Consider the following 11,218-nt stretch of genomic DNA (forward strand, 5'->3'; position numbering starts at 1 on the left):
GGTAAAGCCAGCTTGAGCACAAGAGCATTACATCATACGAGATGAACTCAAGCCCACGCCACTTGTGCATCAAAAAAAAGTATTTGAGACTGCTCAGGCCAATATGCATCTTGGCACGTCAATTTCAGGGAGACAAAAAGACACATACCAAAAGATGATTAAGCTTCACTGCATTGCAAAAACACTACGGTAAAGCCAGCGTGAGCAGAAGAGCATTACAAGATACGAATTGAACGCATGCACAGGCCACTTGTGCATCAAACAAATATAAGTATTTGCGACTGCTCAGGCCAAATATGCATTTTCGCACGTCCGTTTTAGGGAGACAAAAAGAGAATTACCAAAAAATTATTAAGCTTCACAGGATCGAAAAACCACTGCGGTAAAGCCAGCGTGAACAGAAGAGCATTACATGATACGAAATGAACGCATGCACAAGCCACTTGTGCATCAAAAAAATATAAGCGTTTGCGACTGCTCGGGCCCAATATGCATCTTGGCATGTCTGTTTCATGGAGACAAAGAGACAATTACCAAAACATGAATAGGCTTCACTGCATCGCGAAAGCACTGCGGTAAAGCCACCGTGAGCTGAAAAGCATTACATGATACGAAATTAACGCATGCACAGGCCACTTTTGCATCAAACAAATATAAGCATTTGCGACTGCACAGGCCAAATATGCATCTTGGCACGTCCGTTTCGGGCAAACAAAAGGACAAATACTTAAATATGATTAAGCTTCACTGCATCACAAAAGCACTGCGGTAAAGCCAGCATGAACAGAAGAGCATTACATGATACGAAATGAACGCATGCACAAGCCACTTGTGCATCAAAAAAATATAAGCGTTTGCGACTGCTCGGGCCCAATATGCATCTTGGCACGTCCGTTTCAGGCAAACAAAAAGACAAATACTTAAATTTATTCAAGCTTCACTGCATCGCAAAAGCAGTGCGGTAATGCCAGCGTGAGCAGAAGGGCATTACATGATACGAATTGAACGCATGCACAATCCACTTGTGCATGAAACAATTATAAGCATTTGCGACTGCTCAGGCTAAATATGCATCTTAGCACGTCCGTTTCAGGGAGACAATAAGACAATTACGGAAAGATGCCAAGCTTCACTGCATCGCGAAATTCACTGCGGTAAAGCCAGCGTGAGCAGAAAAGCATTACATGATACGAAATGAACGCAAGAACAGGCCACTTGTGCATCAAACAAATATAAGCATTTGCGACTGCACAGGCCAAATATGCATCTTGGCACGTCCGTTTCTGGCAAACAAAAGGACAAATACTTAAATATGATCAAGCTTCACTGCATTGCAAAAACACTACGGTAAAGCCAGCGTGAGCAGAAGAGCATTACAAGATACGAATTGAACGCATGCACAGGCCACTTGTGCATCAAACAAATATAAGTATTTGCGACTGCTCAGGCCAAATATGCATCTTGGCACATCCGTTTTAGGGAGACAAAAAGACAATTACCAATAAATTATTAAGCTTCACTGGATCTAAAAAGCACTGCGGTAAAGCCAGCGTGAACAGAAGGGCATTACATGATACGAAATGAACGCATGTACAAGCCACTTGTGCATCAAACAAATATAAGCGTTTGCGACTGCTCGGGCCCAATATGCATCTTGGCATGTCCGTTTCATGGAGACAAAAAGACAATTACCAAAACATGATTAGGCTTCACTGCATCGCGAAAGCAATGCGGTAAAGCCACCGTGAGCAGAAAAGCATTACATGATACGAAATTAACGCATGCACAGGCCACTTTTGCATCAAACAAATATAAGCATTTGCGACTGCACAGGCTAAATATGCATCTTGGCACGTCCGTTTCAGGCAAACAAAAGGACAAATACTTAAATATGATCAAGCTTCACTGCATCACAAAAGCACTGCGGTAAAGCCAGCTTGAGCACAAGAGCATTACATCATACGAGATGAACTCAAGCCCACGCCACTTGTGCATCAAAAAAAAGTATTTGAGACTGCTCAGGCCAATATGCATCTTGGCACGTCAATTTCAGGGAGACAAAAAGACACATACCAAAAGATGATTAAGCTTCACTGCATTGCAAAAGCACTGCGCTAAAGCCAGCGTGAGCAGAAGAGCATTACATGATACGAAACGAACGCATGCACAGGCCACTTGTGCATCAAACAAATATAAGCATTTGCGACTGCTCAGGCCAAATATGCATCTTGGCACGTCCGTTTCAGAGAGACAAAAAGACAATTACCGAAAGATGACTAAGCTTCACTGCATTGCGAAATTCACAGCGGTACAGCCAGCGTGAGCGGAAAAGCATTACATGATACGAAATGAACGCAAGAACAGGCCACTTGTGCATCAAACAAATATAAGCATTTGCGACTGCACAGGCCAAATATGCATTTTGGCACGTCCCTTTCTGGCAAACAAAAGGACAAATACTTATATATGATTAAGCTTCACTGCATCACAAAAGCACTGCGGTAAAGCCAGCTTGAGCACAAGAGCATTACATCATACGAAATGAACGCAAGCCCACGCCACTTGTGCATCAAAAAATATAAGTATTAGCGACTGCTCTGGCCAATATGCATCTTGGCACGTCCATTTCAGGGAGATAAAAAGACACATACCAAAAGATGATTAGGCTTCACTGGATCGAAAAAGCACTGTGGTAAAGCCAGCGTGAACAGAAGAGCATTACATGATACGAAATGAACGCATGCACAAGCCACCTGTGCATCAAACAAATATAAGCATTTGCGACTGCTCGGGCCAAATACGCATCTTGGCACGTCCATTTTAGGGAGACAAAAAGACACATACCTAAAGATGATTAAGCTTCACTGCATTGCAAAAGCACTGTGCTAAAGCCAGCGTGAGCAGAAGAGCATTACATGATACGAAATGAACGCAAGAACAGGCCACTTGTGCATCAAACAAATATAAGCATTTGCGACTGCACAGGCCAAATATGCATCTTGGCACGTCCGTTTCAGGCAAACAAAAGGACAAATACTTAAATATGATCAAGCTTCAAGCTTCACTGCATCACAAAAGCACTGCGGTAAAGCCAGCATGAGCACAAGAGCATTACATCATACGAGATGAACTCAAGCCCACGCCACTTGTGCATCAAAAAAAAGTATTTGAGACTGCTCAGGCCAATATGCATCTTGGCACGTCCATTTCAGGGAGACAAAAAGACACATACCAAAAGATGATTAAGCTTCACTGCATTGCAAAAGCACTGCCGTAACCCTAGCGTGAGCAGAAAAGCATTACATGATACGAAATGAACGTATGCACAGGCCACTTGTGCATCAAAAAATATAGGCATTTGCGACTGCTCAGGCCAAATATGCATCTTAGCACGTCCGTTTCTGGCAAACAAAAGGACAAATACTTAAATATGATCAAGCTTCACAGCATTGCAAAAACACTACGGTAAAGCCAGCGTGAGCAGAAGAGCATTACAAGATACGAATTTAACGCATGCACAGGCCACTTGTGCATCAAACAAATATAAGTATTTGCGACTGCTCAGGCCAAATATGCATCTTGGCACATCCGTTTTAGGGAGACAAAAAGACAATTACCAATAAATTATTAAGCTTCACTGGATCTAAAAAGCACTGCGGTAAAGCCAGCGTGAACAGAAGGGCATTACATGATACGAAATGAACGCATGCACAGGCCACTTGTGCATCAAAGAAATATAAGCGTTTGCGACTGCTCGGGCCCAATATGCATCTTGGCATGTCTGTTTCATGGAGACAAAAAGACAATTACCAAAACATGATTAGGCTTCACTGCATCGCGAAAGCACTGCGGTAAAGCCACCGTGAGCAGAAAAGCATTACATGATACGAAATTAACGCATGCACAGGCCACTTTTGCATCAAACAAATATAAGCATTTGCGACTGCACAGGCCAAATATGCATCTTGGCACGTCCGTTTCAGGCAAACAAAAGGACAAATACTTAAATAAGATCAAGCTTCACTGCATCACAAAAGCTTTGCGGTAAAGCCAGCTTGAGCACAAGAGCATTACATTACACGAAATGAACGCAAGCCCACGCCACTTGTGCATCAAAAAATATAAGTATTAGCGACTGCTCAGGCCAATATGCATCTTGGCACATCCATTTCAGGGAGACAAAAAGACACATACCAAAAGATGATTAAGCTTCACTGCATCGCAAAAGCACTGCGCTAAAGCCAGCGTGAGCAGAAGAGCATTACATGATACGAAACGAACGCATGCACAGGCCACTTGTGCATCAAACAAATATAAGCATTTGCGACTGCTCAGGCCAAATATGCATCTTGGCACGTCCGTTTCAGAGAGACAAAAAGACAATCACCGAAAGACGACTAAGCTTCACTGCATTGCGAAATTCACAGCGGTAAAGCCAGCGTGAGCGGATAAGTTTTACATGATACGAAATGAACGCAAGAACAGGCCACTTGTGCATCAAACAAATATAAGCATTTGCGACTGCACAGGCCAAATATGCATCTTGGCACGTCCCTTTCTGGCAAACAAAAGGACAAATACTTATATATGATCAAGCTTCACTGCATTGCAAAAGCACTGCGGTAAAGCCAGCGTGAGCAGAAGAGCATTACAACATACGAAATGAACGCATGCACAGGCCACTTGTGCATCAAACAAATATAAGTATTTGCGACTGCTCAGGCCAAATATGCATCTTGACATGTCCGTCTCAGACAAACGAAAAGACAAATACTAAAATATGATCAAGCTTCACTGCATCGAAAAAGCACTGTGGTAAAGCCAGCGTGAGCAGAAGAGCATTAGATGATACGAAATGAACGCAAGCCCAGGCGACTTGCGCATCAAACAAAGATAGGCATTTGCGGCTGCTCAAGCCAAATATGCATCTTGGCACGTCCATTTCAGGCAAACAAAAGGACAAATACTTAAATTTGATCAAGCTTCACTGCATCGCAAAAGCACTGCGGTAATGCCAGCGTGAGCAGAAGAGCATTCATGATACGAAATGAACGCATGCACAGGCCACTTGTGCATCAATCAAATATAAGCATTTGCGACTGCTCAGGCCAAATATGCATCTTGACATGTCCGTTTCAAGGAGACAAAAAAACAATTACCAAGAAATGATTAGGCTTCACTGCATTGAAAGAGCACTGCGGTAAAGCCAGCATGAGCATAAGAGCACTACATGGTACAAAATGAACGCATGCCCAGGCCACTTGTGCATCAAACAAATATAAGCATTTGCGACTGCACAGGCCAAATATGCATCTTGGCACGTCCCTTTCTGGCAAACAAAAGGACAAATACTTATATATGATCAAGCTTCACTGCATTGCAAAAGCACTGCGGTAAAGCCAGCGTGAGCGGAAGAGCATTACAACATACGAAATGAACGCATGCACAGGCCACTTGTGCATCAATCAAATATAATTATTTGCGACTGCTCAGGCCAAATATGCATCTTGGCACGTTCATTTCCGGGAGACAAAACTACAATTACCAAAAGCTGATTAGGCTTCACTGCATCGCCAAAGCACTGCGGTAAAACCAGCATGAGCAGAAGAGCATTCGATGATACGAAATGAACGCATACACAGGCCACTTGTGCATCAAACAAATATAAGCATTTGCGAGTGCTCAGGCCAAATATGCATCTTGGCACGTCCGTTTCAGGCAAACAAAAGGACAAATACTAAAATATCATCAAGCTTCACTGCATCGAAACAGCACTGCGGTAAAGCCAGCATGAGCAGAAGAGCATTACATGATACGAAATGAACGCATGCACAAGCCACTTGTGCATCAAACAAATATAAGCATTTGCGACTGCTCGAGCCAAATACGCATCTCTGCACGTCCGTTTCAGGCAAACAAAAAGACAAATACTTAAATTTATTCAAGCTTCACTGCATCGCGAAAGCACTGCGGTAAAGCCAGCGTGAGCAGAAGAGCATTACATGATACGAAATGAACGCATACACAGACCACTTGTGCATCAAACTAATATAAGCATTTGCGACTGCGCAGGCCAAATATGCATCTTGGCACGTCCGTTTCTGGCAAACAAGAGGACAAATACTTAAATATGATCAAGCTTCACTGCATTGCGAAAGCACTACGGTAAAGCCAGCGTGAGCAGAAGAGCATTACAAGATACGAAATGAACGCATGCACGGGCCACTTGTGCATCAAACTAATATAAGTATTTGCGACTGCTCAGGCCAAATATGCATCTTGGCACGTCCGTTTTAGGGAGACAAGAAGACAATTACGAAAAAATTATTAAGCTTCACTGGATCGAAAAAGCACTGTGGTAAAGCCAGCGTGAGCAGAAGAGCATTACATGATACGAAATGAACGCATACACAGGCCACTTGTGCATCAAACAAATATAAGCATTTGCGACTGCACAGGCCAAATATGCATCTTGGCACGTCCGTTTCTGGCAAACAAAAGGACAAATACTTAAATATGATCAAGCTTCACTGCATTGCGAAAGCACTACGGTAAAGCCAGCGTGAGCAGAAGAGCATTACATGTTACGAAATGAACGAATGCACAAGCCACTTGTGCATCAAACAAATATAAGCATTTGCGACAGCTCAGGCCAAATATGCATCTTGGCACGTCCGTTTCAGAGAGACAAAAAGAAAATTACCAAAAGACGATTAAGCTTCACTGCATCACGAAAGCACTGTGGTAAAGCCAACATGAGCAGAAGAGCAATACATGATACGAAATGAACGCAAGCACAGGCCACTTGTGCATAAAAAAATATAGGCATTTGCGACTGCTCAGGCCAAATATGCATCTTAGCACATCCGTTTCAGGGAGACAATAAGACAATTACGGAAAGATGCCTAAGCTTCACTGCATCGCGAAATTCACTGCGGTAAAGCCAGCGTGAGCAGAAAAGCATTACATGATACTAAATGAACGCAAGAACAGGCCACTTGTGCATCAAACAAATATAAGCATTTGCGACTGCACAGGCCAAATATGCATCTTGGCACGTCCGTTTCTGGCAAACAAAAGGACAAATACTTAAATATGATCAAGCTTCACTGCATTGCAAAAACACTACGGTAAAGCCAGCGTGAGCAGAAGAGCATTACAAGATACGAATTGAACGCATGCACAGGCCACTTGTGCATCAAACAAATATAAGTATTTGCGACTGCTCAGGCCAAATATGCATTTTCGCACGTCCGTTTTAGGGAGACAAAAAGAGAATTACCAAAAAATTATTAAGCTTCACAGGATCGAAAAACCACTGCGGTAAAGCCAGCGTGAACAGAAGAGCATTACATGATACGAAATGAACGCATGCACAAGCCACTTGTGCATCAAAAAAATATAAGCGTTTGCGACTGCTCGGGCCCAATATGCATCTTGGCACGTCCGTTTCAGGCAAACAAAAAGACAAATACTTAAATTTATTCAAGCTTCACTGCATCGCAAAAGCAGTGCGGTAATGCCAGCGTGAGCAGAAGGGCATTACATGATACGAATTGAACGCATGCACAATCCACTTGTGCATGAAACAATTATAAGCATTTGCGACTGCTCAGGCTAAATATGCATCTTAGCACGTCCGTTTCAGGGAGACAATAAGACAATTACGGAAAGATGCCAAGCTTCACTGCATCGCGAAATTCACTGCGGTAAAGCCAGCGTGAGCAGAAAAGCATTACATGATACGAAATGAACGCAAGAACAGGCCACTTGTGCATCAAACAAATATAAGCATTTGCGACTGCACAGGCCATATATGCATCTTGGCACGTCCGTTTCTGGCAAACAAAAGGACAAATACTTAAATATGATCAAGCTTCACTGCATTGCAAAAACACTACGGTAAAGCCAGCGTGAGCAGAAGAGCATTACAAGATACGAATTGAACGCATGCACAGGCCACTTGTGCATCAAACAAATATAAGTATTTGCGACTGCTCAGGCCAAATATGCATCTTGGCACATCCGTTTTAGGGAGACAAAAAGACAATTACCAATAAATTATTAAGCTTCACTGGATCTAAAAAGCACTGCGGTAAAGCCAGCGTGAACAGAAGGGCATTACATGATACGAAATGAACGCATGTACAAGCCACTTGTGCATCAAACAAATATAAGCGTTTGCGACTGCTCGGGCCCAATATGCATCTTGGCATGTCCGTTTCATGGAGACAAAAAGACAATTACCAAAACATGATTAGGCTTCACTGCATCGCGAAAGCAATGCGGTAAAGCCACCGTGAGCAGAAAAGTAATACATGATACGAAATTAACGCATGCACAGGCCACTTTTGCATCAAACAAATCTAAGCATTTGCGACTGCTCAGGCCAAATATGCATCTTGGCACGTCCGTTTCAGGCAAACAAAAGGACAAATACTAAATAATGATCAAGCTTCACTGCATCGCGAAAGCACTGCGGTAATGCCAGCGTGAGCAGAAGGGCATTACATGATACGAATAACGCATGCACAGGCCACTTGTGCATGAAACAATTATAAGCATTTGCGACTGCTCAGGCTAAATATGCATCTTGGCACGTCCGTTTCAGGCAAACAAAAGGACAAATACTAAAATATGATCAAGCTTCACTGCATCGCGAAAGCACTGCGGTAAAGCCAGCGTGAACAGAAGAGCATTACATGATACGAAATGAACGAATGCACAAGCCACTTGTGCATCAAACAAATATAAGCATTTGCGACAGCTCAGGCCAAATATGCATCTTGGCACGTCCGTTTCAGAGAGACAAAAAGACAATTACCAAAAGACGATTAAGCTTCACTGCATCACGAAAGCACTGTGGTAAAGCCAACATGAGCAGAAGAGCAATACATGATACGAAATGAACGCAAGCACAGGCCACTTGTGCATAAAAAAAATATAGGCATTTGCGACTGCTCAGGCCAAATATGCATCTTAGCACATCAGTTTCAAGGAGACAATAAGACAATTACGGAAAGATGCCTAAGCTTCACTGCATCGCGAAATTCACTGCGGTAAAGCCAGCGTGAGCAGAAAAGCATTACATGATACTAAATGAACGCAAGAACAGGCCACTTGTGCATCAAACAAATATAAGCATTTGCGACTGCACAGGCTAAATATGCATCTTGGCACGTCCGTTTCTGGCAAACAAAAGGACAAATACTTAAATATGATCAAGCTTCACTGCATTGCAAAAACACTACGGTAAAGCCAGCGTGAGCAGAAGAGCATTACAAGATACGAATTGAACGCATGCACAGGCCACTTGTGCATCAAACAAATATAAGTATTTGCGACTGCTCAGGCCAAATATGCATTTTCGCACGTCCGTTTTAGGGAGACAAAAAGAGAATTACCAAAAAATTATTAAGCTTCACAGGATCGAAAAACCACTGCGGTAAAGCCAGCGTGAACAGAAGAGCATTACATGATACGAAATGAACGCATGCACAAGCCACTTGTGCATCAAAAAAATATAAGCGTTTGCGACTGCTCGGGCCCAATATGCATCTTGGCATGTCTGTTTCATGGAGACAAAGAGACAATTACCAAAACATGAATAGGCTTCACTGCATCGCGAAAGCACTGCGGTAAAGCCACCGTGAGCTGAAAAGCATTACATGATACGAAATTAACGCATGCACAGGCCACTTTTGCATCAAACAAATATAAGCATTTGCGACTGCACAGGCCAAATATGCATCTTGGCACGTCCGTTTCGGGCAAACAAAAGGACAAATACTTAAATATGATTAAGCTTCACTGCATCACAAAAGCACTGCGGTAAAGCCAGCATGAACAGAAGAGCATTACATGATACGAAATGAACGCATGCACAAGCCACTTGTGCATCAAAAAAATATAAGCGTTTGCGACTGCTCGGGCCCAATATGCATCTTGGCACGTCCGTTTCAGGCAAACAAAAAGACAAATACTTAAATTTATTCAAGCTTCACTGCATCGCAAAAGCAGTGCGGTAATGCCAGCGTGAGCAGAAGGGCATTACATGATACGAATTGAACGCATGCACAATCCACTTGTGCATGAAACAATTTTAAGCATTTGCGACTGCTCAGGCTAAATATGCATCTTAGCACGTCCGTTTCAGGGAGACAATAAGACAATTACGGAAAGATGCCAAGCTTCACTGCATCGCGAAATTCACTGCGGTAAAGCCAGCGTGAGCAGAAAAGCATTACATGATACGAAATGAACGCAAGAACAGGCCACTTGTGCATCAAACAAATATAAGCATTTGCGACTGCACAGGCCAAATATGCATCTTGGCACGTCCGTTTCTGGCAAACAAAAGGACAAATACTTAAATATGATCAAGCTTCACTGCATTGCAAAAACACTACGGTAAAGCCAGCGTGAGCAGAAGAGCATTACAAGATACGAATTGAACGCATGCACAGGCCACTTGTGCATCAAACAAATATAAGTATTTGCGACTGCTCAGGCCAAATATGCATCTTGGCACATCCGTTTTAGGGAGACAAAAAGACAATTACCAATAAATTATTAAGCTTCACTGGATCTAAAAAGCACTGCGGTAAAGCCAGCGTGAACAGAAGGGCATTACATGATACGAAATGAACGCATGTACAAGCCACTTGTGCATCAAACAAATATAAGCGTTTGCGACTGCTCGGGCCCAATATGCATCTTGGCATGTCTGTTTCCTGGAGACAAAAAGACAATTACCAAAACATGATTAGGCTTCACTGCATCGCGAAAGCAATGCGGTAAAGCCACCGTGAGCAGAAAAGTATTACATGATACGAAATTAACGCATGCACAGGCCACTTTTGCATCAAACAAATATAAGCATTTGCGACTGCACAGGCCAAATATGCATCTTGGCACGTCCGTTTCAGGCAAACAAAAGGACAAAAACTTATATATGATTAAGCTTCACTGCATCACGAAAGCACTGCGGTAAAGCCAGCTTGAGCACACGAGCATTACATCATACGAAATGAACGCAAGCCCACGCCACTTGTGCATCAAAAAAATATAAGTATTAGCGACTGCTCAGGCCAATATGCATCTTGGCACGTCCATTTCAGGGAGATAAAAAGACACATACCAAAAGATGATTAAGCTTCACTGCATCGCAAAAGCACTGCGCTAAAGCCAGCGTGAGCAGAAGAGCATTACATGATAC

The sequence above is a fragment of the Rhipicephalus microplus genome, unplaced genomic scaffold (assembly GCF_043290135.1).
Source record: "Rhipicephalus microplus isolate Deutch F79 unplaced genomic scaffold, USDA_Rmic scaffold_36, whole genome shotgun sequence".
NCBI classification, from domain to species: domain Eukaryota; kingdom Metazoa; phylum Arthropoda; class Arachnida; order Ixodida; family Ixodidae; genus Rhipicephalus; species Rhipicephalus microplus.